Here is a 27,429-nt window from a genome sequence, read left to right on the forward strand (position 1 = left end):
AAAGTTAGAGATAAATCTTCTCAAAAAGTTAATTTTACCTAAAAATGTTTGTAGTTCTCTGATGTTCCTAGGATGTGGTATCTGTAAAATGGCTTCAATTCATATTGGGTTGATCCGGATACCATCTTTGGAGGTTATGTGACCTAGTAATTTTCCCTCTTCCAACCCAAATAAATATTTTTTAGGATTCAGAGAAATTCCATACTTCCTACACTTGGTGAAGACCTGCCTGAGATGATCCAGGTGTTGCTGATCTGATTTAGAGAATATCATGATATCATCTAGGCATATTACCAGGAAGTCATGGATTTATTTAGAAAAGGCTATTTCCATTTCTCTTTGAAAGGTGGCCCCTGCAGTTTTTAACCCAAAAGGCATTTTCACATACATGAAAGTGGCCCATGGAGTAGTGAATGCAGTTTTTGCCCGATCATCCGGGTGCACTAAAATCTAGTTATAACCAGAAAATCCATCTAGTAGTGAGATTCTGGTTGAACCTACTACCCTCTGTAATATGTGATCCATTTTAGGAAGAGGGTAGTTATCCTTGAGTGAAACTTTATTTAGATTCCTAAGGTCCACACATAATCTAATTTTTCCAGTTTTCTTTCTTGTAGATACCAAATTAGAAACACAATGTGAGAATCTAATTGGTGCAATGATCTTAGCTTCATATATTCTTTTGATCTCTTTTTCAATAGAAGGAAATATAATGGGGTTAATCCTTCTAAGATTCTGTCTAAAAGGTTTCTAGTTTTCTCTTAAGGGAATGGTGTGTTGTATTATGATGGTATCATAAGACCAAAGGTCCTCATAATTCCAAGCAAAAAAATCTTGGAATTCCTTTAACAGTTATATGTATTTCACTTTTTCATTGGGAGGTAAAGACTTTGAAAGTTTTATCATTTTGGGATCTTCTTTAGAGCCTATATTACACTTCCATTTTCAGCTTGTTAGGTACATCGTTTGAATCAAACAAGTCCTCCAAAGGAGTTAATCCTTTGGGCAAAAAATTATCTTTAAGATTGATGACTTCAGATTCTTCGTCGATTGCTTCATCAATTTCGATTTGTTTTAGGTTTCGAATTTCTGATTTTGTAAAATTTGTGGGATGGAATCTATCTATCCTTTCATCTTCTACTTTGTTAATTTCTATTTTATCAAGGTAATCAAAATCTAATGCTATTTCTGTGTCTATGCTGCTATTTACAAATTCATCATCTAAAGTTAGAAAATTATTAATTTGTTGATCATTATTGAACACTTTCCAATTCTTTAAGTTGTTAGGAATAGCAGGTCTGTGCCTAACCTCAACAGTGTACTGATGGTTAGGTTGGAATGGCAACTTGCAAGTACTAGCAAACATAGCTATATTGTGAACGTACATATTGTGTTTTCTTGGAATAACAGTAAGCTTGGTTTCTAAAAAAGCATTTAGTATTTCTACAACTATTCCTTTATAAAATCCTAACGTAGGATCCCTAGTCATATAAACAACATTAATTTGTTTTATTACCAACTCAGAATCTCCCATAATAGAGACTCTTATGGATCCTAACCTTTTGACCAATTTTAGACCTAACAGAAGTGCTTTGTACTCGGCCATGTTGTTTGTACATTTAAAGTTCAATTTATAGGCGTGACCCTCTAAATGATCATTTTTAAGTTGTAAATCCATACTCCTTCTCCTGCACCTAGTTTGTTTACTGACCCATCAAATTCAAGATGCCATAGAATTTCATGTTCATAATTCTTACTGTCTGGGGCTACAAAATCCTCTTTGACTAAGGTATCTAGGTCATCTTTATTATCTGAAATCTCTTGAATTTGGATACTTTAATTGTCTTCTGCTACTGAAATTTCTTTTGGTTCTGCAATAATGTTGTCTGAAGTGTTTTCTTGGTTAGATTTAGCATTGTAAAGAATGAAAGAATCAAAATCCGAATGCATTGAATATATAGGAAAGTTTTGGGGTCTCTCATGGGTACTCACTGCATACTTCATCAGAGTCTCCCTATACAGTTTTTTAGGATGTCCAAAGATTGATATGGTAGCATACGGCATGTCAAGTTGCAGAGATCCCTAGAGTTTTTCACCCCACGATCTAGACAATAGCATGCCATATTTAGGTGGTATATTAGCAACAACTATGTCCATAAGAATGGTCTTAGTAGGGTACTACACTAGGGAAACACACAGGTATTTTATAAGTCCTAGGCACTTAACTTGGCTTGAATCAAATGAAAATAGGTCCTTATAAGGCCTAGTGATATCCAAGTTTAGCTTCTCCATAACAGATTTAGGCATAAGATTGTGTGAAGCCCCAGAGTCTAGCATGGAATTATGTAGGATTTTATCATGGATGTTAATGCTAATGTCGAAGAGTGGTATCCCTCCTTCCAATGGTTTTCCATTAACATCAAGACTGAAAATTAACTTAGGCTGATCATCAAATAAGTTAAGGGAGTCTTCATTTTCAACAAAGTTTAAAGATTTTCTTATTTGAGATTTGTAAGTTTCATGTTTAACAAGTTCTGTTAAAGGAACTGAGATTTTAAGTTTGGCCACCTCTGCTCCAAAATCGAAAAGCAAAGGGGATTTGTCTATTTGAACATTTGAAATCTTAGCAACAGGGTTTGGAGTAGTTTTTTCTTCTTTTTCAGTGTTTGGAGTCTTTTTAATTGGATTTTCTAATATAATTTATGGAGACTGTTCCATTGTTTCCTTGAGGGGAACTGAACTGGAAGGTTTCTCATTAGAAGGTTGATCATTGGTTACATCTTCAATGGTAGGACTGGGAGGGTTCTGATTTTATCTAGAAAGGATTTGTAGAGTTTTTGTAACTAGAGCAGCTTTCACTTTCTTAGGCTAACTAGGTACTGCTTTCCTGTTTTGGTCCGGAACATCAGTGTTTCTTTTTATCCTCAAATTGTGCTGTTTATGCACTTCGAAGATAGCTGAATCATACCCTTGCTTGTAGTCGAAAGATTCTCCAGTTTTGGTTTGTAACTGCTGAAGCATGTATAATTCTTGGGCATCCTGAGTCAGAAAGACAATTTACTCATCATCTAACCCCATTAAGTTAATTTGGGTGTCTGGCTCAAGGTCTTCTTGATGGGAAGTTTCAACATAGTTCTCTTGGAAAGGAGGTCTAATGTTCTGATCAAGCCCATTTTTAGTATTTTGGTTCTAGTTCTTCCTAAAGTTTGGGTTCCTTACTAGAGGTGCCTGTTGGTTATCCCAATGAGCTTTCCTTTCAATGATTTCTATCATGTCCATCAATTTTTCCATTCCTTTAGCTAAAGCATCCATTTTTTGATCAAAGGGTGAAGTCTCATCTTTCAGGGGTGCTCTCCTTTCGTTTTTAACCCTAGATCTCTTGGATAGCAGATTAGCTTCTACACTAATTGCTACACTTTTAATATCTTCTAGTGTAGGAGGATTTCTTTCTCTAAGTTGAAAAGCCATGTCAGTGTCAAACCCATCTGGAAACTTTATCAGGGCTAAGCCAAGTGGAGGCCTAAGGTCAAGTGGTATTGCGTTATATACATTATTAAATCTAGTACAGTAGTCTTGAATGGTTTTGTTCGATCCCCTGTTGAGGTTTTCATATTCAGAAAGAATTTGAAGAGGGTTCTTTTTATTCTCCCACCTATTGAAAAATTGCTGGTAAAAAACTTCTAAACTATCTATACTATTATTAGGTAGATATCTAAACCATGTTCTCACTTCTCGAGCTAGATTTTGGGAAAAAAATCTCATTTGGACATCTCCTATGTCAATTTCATGTAGTTCAAAATAATCTGTCATTTTTCTTGTGTGCTACTGTGCTGTGTAAGATCCAGTGCCATCAAATAGGACAATTTTACTCTAATAGTCTGGTGGTAAGACACCTTGAGGAGAAGGCATCACAAGAGGGGCATATCTGAGTGCCACGGCTCTAAGTTGGACAGGATTGAGAACAAGAGTTGGGGTAACAGGAGGATTTGGGACAATAGGGGGATTTCAGGTAACAAGGGTAATGGGTATTTTATGGGTAGTGATAGGCTGATGGGGAAGTGAAGGTATGAAAAAAGATGAGGAATGAACTTCAGAAGTGTGAGGAATTGATGGTGAACTAAAAGAAGTTGAAGCTGTTTCAAAAAGTTCAGGGATCCTATCAGTAGTAAGGGATGACTGAGGGGAATTTAGAAGGTATTGATCAATTGACAATTTTGCCCTTTGGACTTCAAGTTCTGCTGTAAATTCTGGATCTAGAACTGTGTCCTCGAGTGCACTCTCAGACTTGGTTCTAAATAGGGAAAGCTCAAAATACTTGTCCAAAGTGAGGTCTTCTATAAAAAACCACTCATTAGGGTAGGAATTGGATCTAAATAAAGGTCTTGGGCTTACTGAACTTTATTGTCTTCTGATTATTCTCGAAATAAGGTTGGGATTGTCAAATATAGGGGGAAGATTTGGATCAGGGTTTTCCCTTGTATAGTGAGTTCTCCTTGAAGCCAGATTTCAAGCTTTTTTTTCTAATTATTTTATTTTTTATGAATTTTTGAAATAACTTCTAATAAACCCTTTAAGAGGCTTGAAAATAAAAATTTGAATTTATCAAAGGTTTATTAAGACTGGGGATTTGATTCCCCTATATGGTCACCACTATGTTATCACTCAGAAGTCTTCCCTAGAAGTTATAAAAATAAGCAATAATCTGAGGTAACCACAAACCTAATCTTTTAGACTCGGGTTCTAGCCAACCTAAGTCCAGAGAGGGCTCTCTCTTTATAATTTAACTTTTTTTTTAGTAGGATTTCAGGGTAGTTCTTAATGCTCATGATGTTTTGGTTTTGATTGGATGGTGGACCTAAGAAAATAGATGGGCAGAACAAGTATTCAGGCCATTGGGCTATGGAATCAATCAAAGAGTGGCTTAACTGGATCATATCAATTACTAAATGAAGAGTTCATAGGGCAGGCTAGCACATCAAAAAGAAAATCTATAGGTTCAAATGGATGAGGTAGTCCTAACCAGGGTAAAAGGGCAATGAAGAATCCTTAAACCAGGATCAAGATGAAGAATAGAAGGAGATCAGTAGCAAAGGGAAACTAATAATCCTTTACTATGGACCTCAGGGGGGAAAATATGGAAGTAAGGGAGCAGTTAAGAATTCCCAGACCAAGATAGTTTAGTAGAAAACATTGAGAAAGTAAACAGTCAAGACAGAGAGCATTAAATCTAATTCTGAAATACCTTTTTCTTGATAAGTAAGAGACAAACCTTCTATTAATCTGGAAAAATTACATAATTTAAAAAGAGCCCTAGACGGATGGGGCGTCAGGACCATGAACTGAAGTAAACAGCAGCCTTATTGGTCAAGACAGGGAGCTTACTGCAATCCACAAACTGACCCACCTGCAACATTACAGGAGGTCACTAAACAAAACAGGTTCGAAACACTCAGGCAACCGACAAGAACCAAACCAAGTCTATGAGTAAAAAATCCCTGACCCATCAGCCAATAAGCAGCAAGTCCTGATCCATCCGAGCCATAAAAAATAGAGTCCCAATCCAACAGTAAACATGGATATCACGTAGACAAGAAGCACGGAGGTTAACCACGTGATGAGAGTAGTTTTCTCTCACCTCTCCTTGCCACGTGTTATCCCCTGAATGGAATCACATGCATCTGCCCCAAAACCTGATACCACCAATGCCCCGCATGATATACCACTTGTGGTTTTTGGGTGTTGTGTTCATAGTATCACGGTAAGTTAGGGGCCCATAGTGGAGCGCATTATCCCCAACACTCAAACCCGAAATCAACTCTAGAATGGGTCCAGAAGGCCAACTTAGGTCCAAGACCCTGAGACAAATAGCCCGACCAATCCTAGCTATTGAAACCACTATCCCAATCCAACGGACAGCGCGGATATTACACTGCCTAGAAGCTCAGGTGTTAATCACATGATGAAAGTGGTTTCCCACACTATGCATTGCCATGTGGTGTCCTCTGAGTGGAATCGCGCACATTTGCCAAAATATCAAATACCATATGAGTCCCATGCAATAAACCATTTATGGTTTTGAGTCAATGGTTTCGCATAGAAAATAACCCGCTCATTGGCCAAACATGGAGCCTCCAACCCATTCCACCAGTATTTATGAGCCTTCCGTCTATAGTCGCCAACAGAAAACCGTTGAGCCAAAAACACACAGACAACCCAATCTGTGTCTGTGTCCATCTCATGACCGTCATCATTCATCTGAAAGGAAACATAATTGTGGAAAGCTGCCATAGACATAGACGAATTATGTTATACCATTCTCATCCCTATCTCCTAACTCCCTCTCGTCAGTTCTGTTCAACCACAGATCCCAATCATTGGTTGCCAGGCATAGACACTCTTCTCTCAGTTTACCTACTGGTACCTGTTCCCAAGCATGTCGAGAATCCATGTTCTTATTGACCACCCCTTCATTTTCCAACCAATCTGCAAGCATGTTTTCTTTCCGTCTGACATGAACAAATCTTATCGTTTTAAGAGTTTGCAAATGAGAGTGTATGCGATGAAAAATCTGCATAAGCTTCCAATGCTTCGACACTTTATCCAGTGAAGTTCCATTTTGAATCCTCTTGGCTACTCTGATGGTCAATTCTAAATCTACTTCAATTATAACATTCTGTAAATTAGCTTCCACCATGATCTCCAAGCATTGTTCCAAGGCCAGGAGTTCAGCCATGTTATTGGTGCCCTTTTCTAAGTGGCCATGGAAGATAAATTTTATATGCCCCTGTTGATCTCGCATAGCACCCCCAAAGCCCGCTTCCCCTGGATTACCCTTAGAAGCTCCATCAATGTTTACTTTGAGGAAGCCCTGTGGAGGGGGCTGCCACCTGCTAGCCCCTGAGCTTATTGTTCTTACTTCCTTACAAGTTCCTTGAGGAATTATGGATTACAGACCCAAATTGACAAGAATGATCTCCTCGTGAGGCAAGGAGTTGACCTTACAAGGCTTTTGACTGTTTCTTTGAGCTAGTTCATGATCTAAGTGATTATATGCTGTGTCTCGTTGGCTTTTTTTCTGAAGATTCTCTTGTTACGTTCTTTCCAAACATTCCAAATGACAAAGCCTGGAACTAGCATCCAGGCTTTGCTGATGATTTAATTCTTTGAGAAGTTATTCCTCCAGTTTTTCAAAGTGTTGGAGATACTGAGATTGTCCCTGTTAGTTTGTCGGAAGCTTGAGGCCACCCAGTTCCATACTGTTATCAGGAAATCTAGTGTCTATGCAGAGCTGCTAGTCCCACTAAGACGGGTAGTTATCTTAGAAACAAACAGATTAAAGTTACTTTCGTTTTCCTTTATGAGAAGTATATAGGAGAGGATCAAAGAATACCAACCTCGATCTTTCGCTCGGTTCTTTGCTTGTTCCTTCTCCTCACCGACAGGTCTTTGTTGCTTCTCCCTTGACCACTCCACTTCAAAGAGTACCTGTAAGGTCAAAGCAGCATAACACCTTCAAAGTGCAGAGATCTACAATCATAAGCAATATAGGACCAGATATATATTGACCACACAAATGCATATACTATGAGACATACAAGAATGTGGAGGAAAACTTGAATAGATTTATTGATATAAATATTAGAAGAGATGATTACAACCCATTGATCTGACCCAGCGTCATCCTCCCAGCATGAAAGCCCTTCTTCACCTCATGAAAAGCTTAGATCACCCAACACTATGATATTCCACTAGGAAACCAATAACACTTCCTTACAAGATACAAAATTCTAGCCCCTGGATCTCTGGGATGAGGGATCCATGTATAGATGATTGTAGGGAGGTGAGTCAGCTTCTGGGATTTTGATTAGTGTCTTCTCTCTGATAGTTCTTGATTCCACTTGGATATTGATGATCTCTTACTCATCCCTGGGCAAATTCAGAGAGGCAAGTGTCACAGGAGAAGTTTCTGGAAGATTCCATGATCATCCACCTTGCAAACTGTCTCTGCCATTTGTCCATTCTCACCCTTCACACCCTATAGAAGGGCTTTCTATTATGCATCACACCTTTTACACTGGGCAGGTGAGATGCATTGCACCCTTAGTACTGAGCAACCTGTATGGTCCAGTTTTGACTAGTTCTGAGTAGTTTTTTGTGGAGAACTTCTGGGAGATGATGTAATCAGCTGACCTTGTTCCTTTAGGGCATGGAACAACACTTTTAGGGACTCAGAAGCCCTTGGTTTATGGACATATATGATTGGGGTTGCAGTGCCCAAAAATGTCTATAACAGTTGCCCCCTAAAGCATGAGGTCGTTAATCTTTTGATGTCGGGTGAAATGCTTTATCATGAGGATTTGAGGTTTTTCGAACTAGAAGGCGACCTGTAATAAGATACAATACAATACATTATCTTCATAATATTTTCATGATCTAGCTGAGGCGGGCATTCCCATGCTCAGATTTATTAATTCATTTTCATGTACATAGGACAGACAACCGTCTGTGTGGCAAACTAGTGATTCTAATAGCTCCATCATCCTTTGATTCAGATGATCATATGTGTAGAAACGATGTACATTTGATGTCTTTATTTTCCTGAATATATCACAGCCTGAATGGATGAAACTAGATCCGGGGTCTTCAAACTTGTCCAATCTTCGCCCAAAGTACAAGTCGATCCATGCGAAAAATGTTCTGGAGTCGAACATGGAAAGACATCGTCTGATTACCAGCCAATGTTGTAAGCTATTAATAGGCGCGAGAGGAATCACTGATGATGATGATGACCCTCAAGGTACCACAGTATAATTCGCATGGTGTGAAAATGGGACTTGGCGTCGAACACCATGCAAAATCTCTCGGTCGAAGGCCATTGATGTAAACCTGTCGCCAAAAGTGAGAAACTTGCCATTGAGGCATGCAAGCTTCAAAGTACTGAAAGGGTTGTCCCTAGGTTGACTTCTTGGATAATGGGCTGATGTCGACAAGAAGTGACCCGTCATAGGAGGGCCTTAATGAATCCCACATCTATGACACCGAGTGCAGCAAATGATTTTCAGAGGTGAAAATGATCTAATGATACAAGGTTCAAGGTGGTGGTCATGAAAGAATGAAGCGTAAAGGTATTGCAACGGATAAGACACAGATGGGTTGGTGAATTCTCTGATCAACTTCTCTTGAACATATCGACGACACTGAAATTGATTGGTAGCGTTAACCCCAAAGATGGATGGTACATAGGACCAATGGTAATATGACCGGTGAATGGAATAACCCAACTCGACCCAATCATGGTGATGGAGTGAAAGTGTCATGTTCAAGAGCGACTCGCTACAAATAAATTTTCTTCCCAATTTTTCCCCAGTAATTGCTGACTAGTACCTCTCTATTTTTATCAAGCTTGAGGAGGATAACATATGCTTGTTCTATAATTTTCCCTTCGGGCAAACCTGTCGCTATGTTTTAACGACCCTAGCGATAGTGAAACGCGTTCTTGTTTGCATGGACAAGTTTGTCGCTATTGGTTTTAACGAGTTTAACAACAAAGACAACTCGGTCCTTTTTCAATTTTAGAGAGTCAGAAAAGGCACGAAAAGGAAACTCCAGTGATCCTTTTTCGTCATGTAATCCCTTAAGTCCGAAAAAGTATAAAATAATATGAAAGGGATGAATTTTTGATAGTTTTAATGAGCCAAACAAGACAAGCGCTCGATCGTTTTGTGTAATAATCCCTTAGGTCCAAAAAGATTAAAGTCTAGAGGAGGGATAGCACTCCTGGTAGCTTTAATGAGCTGGAGAGGCCAACTGCTCATCAATGTTTTCATATTTTACGATTCAGACAAAAAGAGCTTAAAGGAGACTTGTTTTTTAAGGGACGAGTGATAATTTCAGGTAGCAGCTGATTCCAGGTAAGGTTTGGAATTTTCCAATCACGGCAGTGTCACAAGGATGGCTAACAGAATCACTCTTCACAGTTGTTCCTCAAAAGGGGTAAACAATCAAATGGAGGCGAATGATTGGCTAAAACAGAGTGGAGGTGATGATGAGAACACAACCAAGGCTCAAGAGCTGATGATAATGCATTCACAATGGTTATTTACCAGAAATTGGTTCATTTTTAATGAGCTTAAACTTTGGGGGGAAACATTTGCTCATTGCTTAGGTTTAATTTTTAACGAGCTTGAACTTCACATAAAAACTGCTCGTGCCAGTCGTATGATAAGGATATCTCATCGGTAGATTCCATTTTTATGGAGCTTGCACCTTTCGAAGCTTTTCTCCATATCCTTTCATTATGCAAATTAGGAATGACCAATCCTATGAGTTTAAAGGGTTTGAGAATCTACAAACTAAGAAAATAAATGGTCGTTCTTCACTTGCATGCAAAAAGGTTTGCATGCCCCCAGGTATAGTGAAGTAGAGTTTCCAGGTTACCCTTCAATTTGTAGACAAAACATTTGTTCTATCAGGAAAGGCCTACCCTCTGATGGAGGTATCTTATTCCAGTCTAATAACTTCTTCCTATATGGATGGGTGTCAGACCAGTCACATTCCTTCATGGAAACCTACTCTATACCCAGAGTTTTCCTGCAGAAGCAGACCAGAGTGCATGCCCCTTGGGTTTCAGTCCTGACCCCCGAATTACTCGTGTTCTTCAGGTGGACGGACTGGAGATTGATGAGACATTCCTTGTGTAAAAATACCATTTAAGGATGGCATTTGACTATTAGCTATGTGTGAGCCGGGGAATGAAAGCTGGTCTACGAGCTAGACCACTCGGCCTTCATGCGGAAAACACATTACTCGAAAGAGTGAGGAGACAATGGCTCCCATGCTATAAATATAGTCGCGCCCAAGGAGCAGATTATAATCTAAAGGTCCTTGGACTACCATTACGTTCATATAAATAGTTTTCCTTCTCAAAGTTATAGGCAAACTTGGAAGGATCCCTAACGGTCGACTGGTTCCTTTATCAAAGCTTGTTAGATTCCGCATCTCAGGCAGAAGCGATGGCGAACCAAGCGCTTTCCAAGCAGTTGAGGAAAGGATACTCACAGAAGCCCCCTCATCTATGATGGTACCGACCATGACCATTCTGTAGGTTTGAACAATGATTCGGAATGGTACACTAGCCGGTAAACGGGGTTTGCCTAGTAGATTCCAATCGAAGGAAACAACTAGGTTGCTCGGAGGTGGGACCGAATAAACGACTGGGTATGACTCTGACGAACTTCCTTCCTACGGTAAAGGAACGGGTAGATTGCCCCCATGTTCATCGGAGTCTATGTTTATGAAAATAATTTGAACGGTGTCGTTCTCATTCTCTTTAGTGATTATATCATCTCAAGATGGACCTTCCGAAGACAAGACCGTGTTGATTGCCACCTCAACCTTTTGACTTTCGTCTGGTATGGATTCAGCAGGTTTATCTTAAATGATAGATGCTTTGACCGACCACAAAGTTGTATCGGTTGGATTTTCAACTAGCGATGGACTCAGCAATATTTTCATGTATCCAGGAGGAAGCTGCAATGGTGAAGCGGGACGGTTATCCAAAACTCTTTTAGCTTCATCCAGGAAGGGACAACGGTGGACGGCATGATTGCCTTTGTATAGTTTGCAAGGAAATTTACATCTTCCTTTCTGTCCAAAGACTTCATTTTCACTAGTTGATGGTGTTCTTTCAACATGATCGTCAGAGGTTGATGACACCGGATTGTGCAAACGAGGAGACCAGTCCCTTAAGATCCGGGGGATACAAGGACAATCTCAATGATAGTGGTCCCCTTTGCAAATGACACATGGAGATTTAGGTCTGGACGGTGCCGTGTGTGGATTTTCGCTAGATGATGCATGGTTACCCCTTTTTTCCTTTGGCTCCTTCTTCTTCTTTTCCTTCTTCTCCTTCCCCTTCTTCTCCTTCTTAGTTACTTGATTTTTTTCTTTACCAGCTTCATCAAGCAAAGAGGAAGGAGGAGAGGGAGAAACGGACGAAGTAGAAGGTTGAGGGGTAACTCTAGTATCGTCTAGTTGCTGACTTGATTATTCAGGAATCACAGTATTCTGAACGATGGAGGTCGAGAAGAGCCATATTGGCAAGCCAATCGTCAATCCTGGAAGTGACAATGTGGCCATATGAGGTGCACCAACATCTCCCCAAGAGGAGAAAGGACCATGATTTCCTCCAAGGGGAAATCGTTGGTTGGTGGACTCCATTTTCTCAACCTAAGACCAATGAGGGAACAGTGACGTTATTCCGATTAAAATAAATTTTAGATGCTTTGACTCAACTTTCTTTTTCAATTTTAAAGAGTCGAGAAAAAATAAAAGATGACTCTAGTTTCCTTCGATTTTTAATGAGCTTGAAGTGACAAGTGCTCAGATGGACCTTTTCCTTTAAGGAGTCTGAAAAGGAATGAAAGAGACTACTCTAGAAATCTAGACAGATGGATTACCAAACCAATTGCAAAACTACAAAATACTTTTTATGGTACGACAGTCAATCTTCCTGAATGATGTGCTCAGTGCATTGCGATTAATAGGGTGGCAAACACGGCTTCCTATGGATAAAGGATATAGCCTATTATGGTCTCCCAATATATACTCGATGGTATGTGGGAGCACAAGTCCATACTGGAACTTGTCATCCCAAAGAGTAGGATCACCCAACCTACGATGAAAGCGATAGTTACCAGGCTTTACGACGCCGGAATACGTCTCTAGCCTAGACTTCTAGATGTTGTGTGTTAGGTTCCAAAGCATTTTTATGTTCATTGAATTTATTTTACAGTTGATCTTTCTTAAGAAATTTGCCTTTCAGGTTCACCACGTGATGTAGATATACAATTCCTAAAATGCAATCTAAGATGATAAACAATCGTTTAATCTTCTTTTTGCAATGAAAATCCTAGCTACTAAAGAAAGAGAGATGATATTCTTTCAACATAGAGAAGAGAGCACACACTAGATGCACTGTCCTAAATCAAACCAACAAGCAGTCTAAATGCAAATGCACATGCATGTATTTGTTTTCCACTTTCTTAATGTGTGAATGACATAAAGAATGCTGAGTACAAATCTGAATTATCTTTTCAAAGCGACAGTACTAACAAATTTCTCTTCAAAAACGAAAGGAAGATAATGACGACACTTTGCGACTTTGAATTGAAAACTGCTTTCAACACTTGAAAAACTACTAATTAAAATCAAATACAAGAGTAACTTTATAATCAACCATCAAGAATGATAGGATTCTTTTCTTTGACTAAAAAAGACACTTGCGACACTTCCAAATCAAAAGACAACAGTTTTATTACGCTACTTTTTGTAAAAGAGAACTGTAAATGGCGCACAGTACATAAAAACATTCACAATTCTTTGTACTATGGAGGTGGAATCATGCAAAGGAAGGGAGTTTCCACAGTGGTATATTGATCACAGACAGCAAAACTCCTTAATAAAGCTGAAGAGAGTGAACAAAGAAACCAAAATCTGGAAGCAGAAGAGGTCTTATCTGATCAGCGCACCTGCAACACAGGGAAAGTGTGATGCAGCTCACGTACTACACACGGGAGGTCCGATGCATCCAGATTCCCAAGAGGAGAAAGTGTGATGGTCTAGGGATGAGACTTCAACTTGGTTGTTGGTCGCAGTTTGCAGTTTAGTTCAGAGATTTAGGCCAAGCTAATGATAGTCAGTAAATAGAAATCACGGGGGCTGATCTAATGAGGTTACTAGAGCCACCACTAGGGCAATTATGATGTTTGCAAATCAATTGTTTATTTTATAAACAAAACCCGGAGATAGACTGAAGCAGCATTGATCTACTTTGCACTTGCATAGAAAATGCAGTTCGAAGGCTAGCTGGCCTAACTTCAGGCTCCGTCTGTAAGTTTATAAAGCAAACAAATATAAACAAGAAAACAAGTTATTCGCTCCCCAGTGGAGTCACCATTTTGTTATCAGGAAATCTAGTGTCTATGCAGAGCTGCTAGTCCCACTAAGACGGGTAGCTATCTTAGAAACAAACAGATTAAAGTTACTTTCATTTTCCTTTATGAGAAGTAGATAGGAGAGGATCAAAGAATACCAACCTCGATCTTTTGCTCAGTTCTTTGCTTGTTCCTTCTCCTCACTAACAGGTCTTTGCCGCTTCTCCCTTGACCACTCCGTTTCAAAGAGTACCTGTAAGGTCAAAGCAGCATAACACCTTCAAAGTGCAGAGATCTACAATCATAAGCAATATAGGACCAGATATATATTGACCACACAAATGCATATACTATAAGACATACAAGAATGTGGAGGAAAACTTGAATAGCTTTATTTATATAAAGATTAGAAGAGAGGATTACAACCCATTGATCTGACCCAACGTCATCCTCCCAGCATGAAAGCCCTTCTTCACCTCATGAAAAGCTTAGATCACCCAACACTATGATATTCCACCAGGAAACCAACAGCACTTCCTTACAAGATACAAAATTCCATCCCCTGGATCTCTGGGATGAGGGATCCATATATAGATGATTGTAGGGAGGTGAGTCAGCTTCTGGGATTTTGATTAGTGTCTTCTCTCTGATAGTTCTTGATTCCGCTTGGAGATTGATAATCTCTTACTCATCCCTGGGTGAATTCAGAGAGGCAAGTGTCATAGGAGAAGTTTCTGGAAGATTCCATGATCATCCACCTTGCAAACTATCTCTGCCATTTGTACATTCTCACCCATTGCACCCTACAGAAGGGATTTCCAGTATGCATCACACCTTTTACACTTGGCAGGTGAGATGCATCACACCCTTAGTACTAAGCAACCTGTATGGTCCAGTTTTGACTAGTTCTGAGCAGTCTTCTGTGGAGAACTTCTGGGAGATGATGTAATCAGCTGACCTTGTTCCGTTAGGGCATGAAACAACACTTTTAGGGACTTAGAAGCCCTTGTTTTATGGACATATATGATTGGGGTTGCAGTGCCCAAAAATTTATATAACACATACCCTGGCAAAAAAAGGGCAGAGGTTGAGCAGGTGCTCAATCGTTTCCTCATGTGAGTTGCAGAGGTGACATTTGGAAGGTCCTATGAAGCCTTCCTTAAGGAGGTTTTCCCAAGTTAGTATCTTTCTTTGGTACACTAACCAGATAAATAGCTTTATTTTCATCTAGTGAGAGGTTTTCCAAAGCTTCTTCTAGACTATGTCAGTATTGACAAAGTTAAAACCTATTATTGCCTTTTTTGCCTCTTTGAGATTAAAGTTTCCTTCATTATTCTTCCCCCATCTTAATTGGTCAGGTGAGGATGAGACCAGAATCTGTCTCTACTCTAAGTCCATGGTGAGAGCATCTACCATATCCTTCAAAGGAATTTCATTACTGTAATATAGATCCTTCCATTTCCTCCATTTTCCATTATTACTTCCCTGGTCCCAGAAATCTTGTACCAAGAAGAGATCTTTGTTGTCTGTGTCTCTCTTGAGAGCTACCCATTCATTCTTGTTTAATATGGGTTCCTGTTGCCAACTATCCTCCCAGAAACGAGCCCGGTCCCCTGCTCGGATTTCCCAGAAGCAGTGTTGTTGAACAGTGCTTTTGTTCTCCCAAGCAAGGTTCCAACTATGTGACCCCCTAATTTGTCCTGACATTCTGATGTGATCCTTTTCCTGCCAGTATTTAGCATACTTTTGTTTCCAAATCTTGGCCCATGGGGCATTTGGCTCCTTAATCCATCACCACCACAGTTTAGCTCCTGAAGCTTTGCTTAGAGTCTCCGGATCATGCAGCCCCAAGCCACCATGGCTTTTGGGCTTGCAGAGCTTGTCCCAGGCAACTAAAGGCCATTTTTTATTTTCTTCCCCTCTGTCCCATAGAAATTCCCTTTGAATGTTCCTTATATGCTACTTGATACCTTGAGGAGCAGGGATGGCTGCAAACATGAAGATGGGAATGGCCTGCAATACCGCTTGAGTGAGCACCAGTTGCCCTGCTAAGTTTAGAGCTCTGTATGTCCATTTACTGATTTTGTCCTGAAGTTTGTTCAAAATAGGTTCCCATATTTTCTTGCTTAGAGGGTTATCAGTAAGAGGAATGCCAAGATATTTGGAAGGCAGTTGTTCCCTTTGAAAACCAAGAATCTTGGTAATGTTTCTCTGTATAGCAATATTAGTGTTAAAGAAAAAAACTTTGGACTTGTTTTGGCTTACCTCTGTACCTGCGGCCATAGCAAAGTCGTCCAAGATTTCTTTGATTGCCCTTGCCTCTCTAACTGTGGGTATGCCCTGCAACATAGTATCATCCACAAATTTTTGATGAGTGTTAGCCTCTCCATCCAAGGTGAGCCTGATCCCCTGAATTCGACCTTTAGCATTTGCCATCTTGATTGCCCTACCTAGCCCTTCCATCATGAGGACAAAGAGGAAAGGTGATAATGGATCTCCCTACCTGAGCCCTTTGGAAGGTGTGAAAGTTTTTGAAGGAGCCCCATTGAGCATAATGGAAAAGCTGGTCGTGGTGACTAGTGCCATAATCCATCTTATCCAGTTTTGTTCAAATCCATAGGCTTTAAGAATAGCTCTTATATAAGACCAGTTGAGTTTATCATAGGCTTTCGCAAGGTCCAACTGAATTATCATCCTTGCTTGCTTGTTGCTTTTGAGTGAGTGTACCACCTCATATGCTTGGATGATGTTGTTGAGAATTTGTCTGCCCTCCACATAGCCTGTTTGCTCTTCCGAGATGAGGGTAGGTAGCAGGGGCTTGAGTCTATTGGCTATCACTTTGGAGATGATTTTATACACCACATTACATAAGGCTATGGGCCTGAATCCATCCGGAGTCATAACATTTTCCTTTTTGGGGATTAAAGCTATGAAGGAAGCATTAAGTGCTTTCAGAACCTTTTTATTTCTTCTTGAGTCTTCCACAACCTCAAGGATATCCTGTTTGACTGTATTCCAGTAGGCTTTGAAGAAATCAACATTGAAACCATCTGGTCCTGGTGCTTTTCCACTTTGCATTTCCTTGATCACCTCACTGACCTCCTCTTCCGAGACCGGCCGGTTGAGATTATGGTTGTCCTCTCTGGTGACCAACTTGGGAATGTACTGTGTGAACTGAGCAATGTACCTATATCTATCCTCCATAGGCTCCTTTGCAATGTTAAAAAAGTGTTGAACTAGGTTCGATTCCATATCCTTGTGAGAGACCAGTTCAATACCTTGAGAATCCTTAATTTTTGTGATTCTATTATGTGCCCTGTGGGCCATAGTGGATTTGTGGAAGAACTTGGTATTTCTTTCTCCCTCTTTAATCCATTGAATCCTGGATTTCTGTCTCCAGAAAGTTTCCTCTTGTAGGCAATGATCCTCCCATTCTCCCTGCAAAGTGTTAGTTAGTTTTTGCCTTTCCTCATTGAAGCCCTCTGAGATATTGATCTGATTGACTTCCTGGAGTTTTTGCTCAGTTTCAATTCTGGCCTTGATGATATCTCCAAATTCCTCTTTGTTCCAATTCTTGAGTTTGAATTTAATGTATTTCAGTCTTTGCTGAAGCATGTACATCTTAGTACCCTGAATGTTCAAATCCTCCTTCCACCATTTATCAATGTTGCTGGTAAAATTGGGGTGCGAGAGCCAGGAATTTTCAAATCTGAAAGGCCTATTTCTTGGAGTGCCCATAAAGTTAGCTTCTAGCTGAACTGGCCAATGATCCGAACCTCCAAAGGGCAGAATGGATGTTGTGATGGCTGGTCCTGTTAGGAGGAGATCCTCAGAAACTATGAATCTATCAAGTTTTGATGCCACTTGGGATGCCCCTCCCCTTCTGTTGTTCCAAGTGAAGGTTCCATTTATTGTCTCTATATCTGCTAGTCCCATGTTCATGATGAAATCCTGGAAAGCTTCAGAATCTCTGCCTAGCTGTCTGGTCCCTCCTTTTTTTTCTGAAAGAGATCTTATCATATTGAAATCACCTGCAACTATCCAAGGAATATTGGGATGTCGTGCTCTGAGACCTTCCAAGGAGGCAAGAAGCTTGAGTTTATCTGCTTGCTGTTGAGGTCCATAAACATTTGTTATCATGTAAGTTTCTTTGTCACCTATAGTACTACACACCAAAGAAACATAGTTTTTGGATGCTTCAGCATCCAAGATTCCAAAATTCTGTGGATCCCACAACATGAGAATCCCACCTGCAGAGTTATTGGATTTAACTTGTAAATACTCATACTTAATTAACCACTTATTGTGAATTTCTCTTATTTTTTCCATTGAGCATTTGGTTTCCTGAATGAAGACCATGTTTGATTTTTCTTCTTTTATTCTATTACTTAGATTTCTCTATTTCCTTCTACTACCTAAACCTCTAATATTCCAAGTTGTGAGCTTCATTAAGAAAGGTTGGTAAAGGAATAGCTGGTGAGATCTTTCATCTTGCCTGAGTTAATCAGTAGTTTCCCACATTCATTTAGCAGTTCATTATGTCTTTTTCTTCCTCTTTTCCTCCCTAGGTTCTTTGGAGATTGTGTCTGTGGGTTCTCCATCATTCTAACCCCACTTTGCTCCTAGCTTTCATGGTTTCTTTTGAGACCGGTTCCCTTCGATTGTGCCCTCCATAAATAAAGTTTTTGGACTCGATCATAGTCTTCTTTTGGCAATGATTCCACTCCTTTATTCTTTCCTTGTTCCAGAAAATGTTCTAGATCTAGATTTTCCCTGTCTAGAATCTCCTGTAGTTCTTGGTCCTCCGTTCCTGCCTCACTTGGAGTCATCTCCTGGTCCTTGCTGATCTCCATGCCATTTTGCATTTCCTCCATCTGCTGGTTATTTGCTGGGATGTCCTCCATTTCAGCTTCCATGTCTTGCTCCTTAAGTGCATTCTCTGTGTCCTGGACTATCTCCACGTTCTCCTCCACTTCCTCTATGGTTTTGAAACTATTGTGTTTCATCTATCTGTCTTCATTAGTCTTCTTGTGTGATCGTTTACCCCCTTTCCCTTTGCCCCCAACCTTGGTAAAACCCTCATGATCTCTGTCCGCAGAGGTTTTCCCATTGCCTTCCATATTGTTTGTTGGGGAGTCTCTGAATAGGTGGTTGTGTTCATGATATTTGTGGCATTTGAATGGTATGTGCTCATAGTCCATATTTTGCACACATTCTTCATCATATACCTCTAAAAATATTGCTTCCGGAAGAGCTTCAGATAGATCCATTTCTACACATATTTGAGTGAAGGAGGTATATTTACCTTTGAGAGTTGCCTCTGATATATTTAGAAAATGCCCTAGCTTGTTGCCTATGGTTTTCAAGGATTCTGGTTGCCAGTAGTCCAGGGGTAGTGAGCAAAGTCTTATCCAAACTAGTACTGATGTAAATGTTTCACGTTTCAGAACAAAATTCATCATCCATGGCCGCATGTAGAGTCCTGTCGCAGCATAGAAGTAAGGACCCCTTCAAATACTCTATCTTTGTCCTCTAGGCTTGCGAACACCACCGTGAAGAAGCCCTTAGAACCCAGATGTAAATGCATTTCTCCCTTTGGCTTCCAGTGACTCCTGATCCAGATATATAATGCCCTCTTCGTTGGCCATAACCCCATAAACTTGAAAATGATCGCATGTTCTTTCATGTGGTTCCTGTGCACTTGAATCTCCAGATCACTCAAAATGACCCAGGGGATGATGCTTGATTTGGGTTTGCAGACTCCCATAATTTTCATGGGAGGCATTTTCCTACTGTTGCCTCCCTTCTCCTTATCTTTACTTGTTTCCTGTTTCATTCCTTCCTGATCCTGGGTTTCGTTTCTTCCCACTATTTCCTTGTCTCTTGCTTTTGAAATCTTATCCAACAGTTTTTTGAAATACTTTCCTCCTTCTTCCTCGCCTCCCTCTGTGACTTCTTGAATATAGGAGGGAGCGGCGCTTCCCCTTGCGCGTCCCACCATCGAACCCTAATGTAGAACTTGTCGCCAATGTCAGAACTCGTTCAAGTTGCAGACGAGACTTTCGTGAGTTAGTTTGCCTCCTAATCTAATTCTAAAATATCATTCTTTGTTTACTATTCAGATTTCAAAGAGAAAACATGTGAATATTTATAACATGACGAGAAAACAATAGTTAAACATGAAGAGATAATACTTATTTGGTTCCAACTGTGCACAAGAATCGAGTGAAATGTCTTTAGCTTTATTTCATGACCCAGCAAAACCAGTCCAGTCTTAAATACAATAGCTCCTTAGCTTGATATAAAATGTCTACATAAATGTATTTTAATCCACCCTAATTACTTCAAAATGTGAAATATTTATACCAAAAATGTTACAAAATATGTCATAACAATATGATAATTATTCTAGGAAACCAAAAATATCTTCAAGCATGAAGAAAGAGACGGATGGAGAACTGCTTTCTTGTTGTCCCTTTTATTGTGATTGTGTTGGTTGTTGTAATTTGGATTTGGCTCTTTCAGTTGCTTGATACCTATGTGCTGGAATCACTTTATGTCTTCAATCTACTGATACTCTTTACCTGCTACACTTTGACTCTGTTTCATCTATTTTACCTGGCTGCCATATAGATTTACTACAGTAACTTTATAGTAAATCTGTTAATTTCATCCACCATTCACCTTTAGGTAATTTCATCTTTAGCATCTTTCTATATATCTCATCAGCTTCGGTGTACTTGGAAAAATTTGGCTTGTGGATGAATAGGTGCTTTACTTCATGCTCTAGAAAAAACAAATATTCCAGATTATCATATGATACATTTCCCGTGGGCAGAGCTTTTACCGCTAAAGTACTAGCTTGGCTGTTGGCCAACTTGTTTAGTCTTTCAATGTAATCATCTTGGGTCATAAGCTTGTCATGGATTACCATAGGATTGGGGAGTCCTTTTTCCCTTAAAATACCAAACTTTGTCATAAATCTATCAATATCAGCTTGGATGCTTTGGCATTTTTTCTCAAGATTGAGCATAAGGTTCCTTTTAGTAAGAATATTCTTGATCTATATAATGGTCCCTGTCCTATCTTCTATGCCCAGTTCATCTAGCTGATACCTGTTCTTGCTGTTCAAGAGTGCTATCAATTGGTGGGCCTCTTCAAGCTTGTCTCCCAACTCTTCTCTTATCTTATGAATTGCTTTGGTGGCCACTTTCACCAGTTCAATTTTCTAAAAAATTTCTTGAATAGATGGCCAAACATCATTGACAGATTCAATGATGTTGGCCCAGAGCATTTCCTTTATATCTCCCAGTGGCTATTGTAATGTCAAGTCCATTTTAAGGACTTTTATCCTTTCTCCCATTCTTTGATTATTCTGAGCTTCTTCCTTCTGTTGTATTTGTGCAAGTTTGCAATCAATTTCCAAACTTGATACTTTTTCTCTAAGATTTTTAAGCTCAGTAGCCTAGATGGTCATTTCCTCCATGGATTTTACCAATTTAGTTGTGTTTTCTGTGGATGTAATTGCGCTTGTAGATGTACCTGTGACTGGCATAGCTGTAGCTGCTGTAAGTTTTGGTGCTAAGGAAGCAGCCAATGTGGACAACACTACTGTAGAGACTGTAGGAATGATAGTTTGTGGAATGGTGGCCAAATCACTCTGTCTAGACTGAATCAAGTTATCCAGCTCTTTGTCTGTTTCTTTTAGTTGATCATTCAGCTTAAGGACTAAGTCCATAAGCTCTTCTTCCCTTCGAGTTTCTAATACTTCAGTTATTTGTGGATGATGCAGAGGGGGATTTTAAGCAGATTTTTCAAGGCAGCTATGTCATCATTTTTCTTTTTGATTAGCTTTTCTGCAGCCTTTACATCCTTGGGATCATGCCCCAATTCTATGATTAAGTCCTCTAAGGACTTTATCTTGGTATCCTTGGCCTGTGAAGAGGCCTTCTCTAACTGGAATTGTGTTGATATATTATTGAGTGGATTTTGGAGTTGATGTGCTGCAATGGCCTTGCCGGTCAATGTGGAATAGACCATTTCCCCAGTATGTTTGTGTAATTCTATTTGTTTGATAGAATGTATATCCTTTGCTAACACCTCAAAATTTGTCTTCAACTAATCTACTATAGACCTGGGCTACTGTGTGGTACGCTTCATGAAAGTCATTTGCATCTTACCTTCTTTTACATCAAAGGCTAACATTAGCCTTGTTTGATTAGTGGGAGCCATTTTAAGGTATTGTGCATAGCTTTGGGCCTTCAATCTTTCATTTCTGGCCTTTATTTCTTTGTATTTCTCTCTAATGTCTTGGTTCTGGCCAGTTGGAGCCCTGAATAAGGATACTTCCACGCTCTGTTGTCTCTCTAGCATTTGAGCCTGTGTAGTGGAAGGTTCTTGTGTACCTCCAGAGGGAGTGCTCTGCCTGATTTCTGATCTTTTTGTACCTATAGTTCCAGCGGTTTCCTCTATGAACTCTTGTTTTGAAAAAGGATTTAACCTTTGCCTCTTGACATAAGTCTATGCAACAGGTCTACTATAAGGAGTGGCCTCCTCTCTATCTCTTTTGGGATTCTTCTCCTCATTTAGAGGAGTCTATACAATAGGAGGATTATTCATGATGTGTTTTGGTTGAGCCAGCTCTTCTGATATGTTTGGTTTCTCTGATTCTTCTTTCTCCTAAGGTCCTTCTTCTCCTAATTTCCCACTGTGTTCCTACGTTTCCCTTTCAGATTAGGATTCTCCTGGCACCTGTATAAAGGAATCTTCATCAAGTCTTCATTCTAAATAAATCAGCACATTATTGATAGCAACTTATGTGCTATATCAGTCTACTAAAGTGTTCTCCACCCATTCTAGTTGATTTTCATACTGTTCTATTTCAAGAATTCTGTGGTGGATATAGGGAGATAATTTGTTCTTTTGTCTTCTATTGCAGATGAAATATAAAGGGTCATATCTCCATATGAAACTTTGTTTTAGTTTCAGCCTTTGAAGGATTTCTTCTGCTTCCTTTCTAGCTTCCCTACCATTGCATATAAAGGGGCCAAGCTGGTCTTTTATTATGAGTTGAGCTTTCTTCTTGGCCTTCACAAAATGTACCTCATCTGAATTAATCATTTGCATTAGTACTCCAGAGAAAACAATCTCATGGGGAGGTATCTTGGTAGTTTGTAGGGTGGTAATTCATAGCCATATATCGTGATTTCAGTGTGATTTTGGTACAAGTACCAATTTCCCACTCTATATTGTTTGGACAATTGTAGGACCCTCCTGATATCTGCACTGATTCTGGGGGGAGGACTTCCTAACCACATAGTTGCCAGTGGGTGCACAAAGAGATCTATGAAATATGTATAAGTAGATGGAGAGTCATATTGATGGATTAATGAAGTCCAGAAGACTACTGATCTAGAGTTGCCTCTAGTATCAATATTTTGGAGTATAAATGGGAATTTATCGGCTTGATAGTACAAGAAAAGATGATATAAAATTGATGAATATTTGAATACTCTTTCATTGTCCATTCTCGTGAATTGATCATGTATCTTATCTACAATGAACTTAGCATAATCAAACATGATGGTAGGGGGTTGTCTAGGAGTGTAAATGGACATGAAGGCTACAATAATCTCATCAACAAATTCACTTGTAGTCTAGCCTAACACACTAGATATCATTGCTATGATGTCTCAGCCAAGTTCAGGGAATATGGTCCACACGTATGGGGGAGGGTCCTCTAGAATGTATTGCTCTTCCCTAATGAAGGTCTGGAATAACTGAGCAAGTTTGATGGAGGTGATTGTAGGGAATCTGTTAAGCAAGTCTCCAATAGAAAGGGGGGTTAGGTTTTGGCCTAGTTGCAACTACAACATTTCATTTATGGATTCAGCAGTGATGGTAAATAATACAGTATGGTCAGGAGTCATCATTGTCTTTCGCTAGTACTATAGTTCATATGGCAATAGTGGACAATCTTAGAGAAGATATGAACTTTAGGGAATTGGTACTTGGGAAAACCTGATTCCCAAAGACCTATTTTGTCCGCATGGTTTAAGAACTGGTCTTTATACCTGCAATATAACTTCAGTGGGGATTCTTGGATGAAGGGATGTTTGATTTGAAAGTCTTTATCTACCAAAGGGAGAGGTCTAAGTCCTTGTGGAGAGTAGAAATTGGTAGGACCTTCAATGCAACTGGAGCAGCCATCCTTGGTTCTTGTGGATTCAAGGACAGCGGTGAAAGGTTTTTAGTCAAATTGGGGGAAAATTGGTTTAATTCAGAATGGTTTTGAGTTGCTGGGAAACGTTTTTACTTAATTACTTAATAACTTAAAGCAATTGAGTAACAGGTTTGGTATTAAAAACGGTTTCTCAGTGACTTTGGGTAAATACTTGGTTTCAGCTCTGAACGAATTGATGGGTGACTTTGCACAGTTTTCAGGAGGCATAGTGATAGAAGGGTGGTCTGGTATTTCAGTAGCTTCAGCAGGTTGGCAGTTGGACGTGGGTTGAAGGTTGCATGTACTATGGGGCTTGCATGGAGGTCTAAGTGGTCTTCTTCACGATAAAACTAAAAAAATGAGTTTTTTTTAGTTTTAGTTGCAAAGTCAACTATTTTGGCAGGTACATGGGCAAAGGTACGTTTGGATTTAAGCGGGGGATGAGACATTTTTTCATCTAGCAGGAGGCAGTAAGTGAGTTTAGATCACACCACTTTTGGGCTGGAGTGGTTTCAGGGGAAGGTCATTTGCTGCCACTCATCGGGCACCACGTAGCATCAGGGTCCAAATTGAAACCACCCATATTGGGCGGGTAAAGTTTGACCTTTGAAGGTCGATCGATATGATCGTCAACCGTCGGATCAAATGGGACCTGATCGTACGGTGATTGAGGCGGGGATTTGACATGAGGTTTAATGGAGGGGCCCAGGGGTGGGTTTTAAAGTAGCGGTTTTTAATTAATCATGGATTATGGCGGATTTAAGGGCGTCGGGGGTGATTTCATTGGCGGAGATCGATTATTAATTAACCACAGATTGGTTAATTAATCTCTTTTATTCGGCGAAGGGTTTTGGTTATTAATTAATCGTTGATTGACTAATTAACCCATTAATCGTTCATGATATTAATAGATTTTATGTTTCAAACTTTAGGGGCAAGATATTAATATTAATGGGTTTTATAAATACATAGGGGAAACAGGTTATTTTATTGGGATTTAATATGTAAATAAAGTCAAAAGTTAATATGAATGAAGGCAGAAAATGTTTTAGCGCTAAGTATAAATTGAATTCTTTGCAATTTGTTTCTGTTTTTCACATAGAAAACATAAAAACTTAGGCTAAGTGTATATTTGTGAGTTTTTGTAAAAAGGGGTTTTTACATGGGAGGTGATCACTTTTCTAAGGTTTTATCCTTAGAGAAAGGGGTTTATTAGGGGAAAGTCAGTTTATTTTCGAATATGAGTGAATTTGAAGGGGGGTGAATGCTTATGAGGGCACTTTTAGTACTTAGGACCTATAAGTTATTGGGCCAAGGGTCTGGTCCCTCCAGAAGTCAGAGAAATGCTCTGAGCCCCTTTAACTTAAGATTTTAGGTACTTTAAGACTTTCCTTGGAAATTAGTTAAGTAAAAAATGTAATGAATGAGGGAGGTTAATCAATTGACTTTGTGTACTTTGGTAAATGCTCAATTTTCATCCATACTTAAAAATTTTATGATGAAGGTGAATGATATGATCTTATCTAATCAATCATCACAATTTTGCAACCATTCAACTACTTACCCATCTACTCATCCTACCATTTTTACTTCTCTTTATTAGGGTGCACTTAAGCTGGCAAACCCTTTATCAAAACTTTTTCTTTTCTTTTACAAAAGTAATCTATCTAAGTCTAACCTTATTACATCCAAGGGCTCAGATTAAACAGTTGAGCTCCTTTTATTTACTCTACCTACCTACTTATCTGCCAAGTTTAAACAGTTTGGTCAGATTTTATTCTCTATCTCTAAGCATAAAATTGAAAACATGAAATAACCAAGTTTAAACATTTTGACCATCCATGGATTGTGGCAAAGGTAACAAGCTACACACAATCTTTTATTCTGCATCAAAAGTAAATACTAATGGCATTTTGTCTTACACACTTTACTTTTTTTATTTTATTTTTTGAATATGGAAAACATTTGCAAAAAGCAAAGGTATGTACATATTATAGATTTGACCTCAGCTATTCAAAAATGTTGTAAATAATACTGAGAGTGGGGGTGAATCAATATTATCAGATCAATAATTTAATTTTCAAAACTGATTTGTATACGCTACCTCAACTCAGTGAACTAGCGTGTATACGCAACTATACTTAATGAAACCAGCGTATATGAATAGATCTTTTGATTTACCAAAATTATCATGTATTAAACTTTAATCAGTATATCATGAATTCATTAGGTAGTGCAGTAAAAGCAGAATAAACCATCACACATAAGCAACACACATGAACACCAAGATATAAGGTGGAAACCAAATGTGGGTGAATCCTACCTGCTGCTGTCATCTCTGTCTTCTTTTAATAATAAGAAAATTCTGTTTACAATTTTTGTACTGGTGCAGTCTTATACCAATACGCAGGCTTCTACTTGCAGAATGCTACAACCTTCTCTCATTCTCCAGATTCTATTGTAAGGGAGCTACAACCCCCTAACTCTTGTACTAGCTGATATGTTTGCTAGTACATAGGTGCCGACCTACAGAAGGCTACGACCTTGTTTCTTCCTTCAAGGACCTCGTTTCATAAATTTTCAGACTGGATCCATCAACAACATCATTCAATCATAAAATATATCTGCATCAACCAATCTCCTTTGAACCAACCACAACCGAATCAATCAATCACTTTGACAACCCATCAATCTGATCATTCAGAATGTTGCCACCAGAATACAGTAACCAAAACCCATGCCAGAACGCAGAACACTGCAAAAGTAGACAGAAGCAACTAAAACATATTTTATAAGGTATACGCTACTTCCATGTGTCGAACCTGCGTGTATACGCACTTTCCTCAAAGAAAATCAACGTATATATATGCAAATATAAATCCAGAATTCTGCAGCTATTCTAGACTTTAGTTATACCCAGATCATATCATTTACAAAATAATATATGCGTCAAAATTCAGATCTAGAATATACATGAGCAAAAAACACCTAATGATAATTCATTTTATGCCTTAAGATCTTGATCTATCATTAGATTTGATCCCTCATCATCAACTAAGGTTCATCCTTGGTTCAAATCTAGCAATGCACCATAACCTAATAACCTGCATATTATATCTCACACTTCATCAAATATTCGATACTTGCACACATTGGCCTAATGATATTCTCCTCCTTTTATAGTTTTAGGCCTTTCTCAATACCATGGACCAAAACCACGTAGGACCAATACCTTGGACCCAATACCTGGGGTCAGTACCTCGGACCAGATAT

The sequence above is a fragment of the Pinus tabuliformis genome, chromosome 6 (genome assembly GCF_031772625.1).
Source record: "Pinus tabuliformis cultivar Carrire ecotype Pingquan chromosome 6, CPIR1, whole genome shotgun sequence".
In the NCBI taxonomy this organism is placed as follows: domain Eukaryota; kingdom Viridiplantae; phylum Streptophyta; class Pinopsida; order Pinales; family Pinaceae; genus Pinus; species Pinus tabuliformis.